Here is a 525-nt window from a genome sequence, read left to right as displayed (position 1 = left end):
TGTATAATTTTACTCGTCGAACTCCTTCCTGTTAATTTGTAAACATAAACCCTAAATATTTAATAATCTCCCAAAGACAATTCTGAGGACGCTAAGAATCCATATAAGCAGACATCAAGAAAATTTATTTTATTCAATACGTATGAAATATTATTATCTAAAATGATTGATAAAAGGTAGATACCTATTCGATTACTAAGATATAATTTATAATTATAGTATTAGATTGGTGGCCATTAAGTAGAAAACACGAATCTGTTGTCTGTAATCGTCTGCTACCTGTCTCCATTTCTGCTTCCATATTTGCTTACGTCATTCTAGACGTAAATTCTGAGTTCGCCAAGAATCCATATAAGCAGACATCAAGAAAATTTATTTTATTCAATACGCACGAATATTATTATCTAAAATGATTGATAAAGGATAGATATCTATTTAATTAACCAAGATATAATTTATAATTACAGTATTAAATTGGTGGCCATTAAGTATAAAATACGAATCTGTTGTCTGTAATCGTCTGCT

This window comes from Mastigoproctus giganteus, chromosome 8 (genome assembly GCF_048544385.1).
Source record: "Mastigoproctus giganteus isolate SK-2022 chromosome 8, ASM4854438v1, whole genome shotgun sequence".
Lineage (NCBI taxonomy): Eukaryota > Metazoa > Arthropoda > Arachnida > Uropygi > Thelyphonidae > Mastigoproctus > Mastigoproctus giganteus.
The sequence above is the reverse complement of the archived record's forward strand: the minus strand, read 5'-3'. Positions refer to the sequence as shown.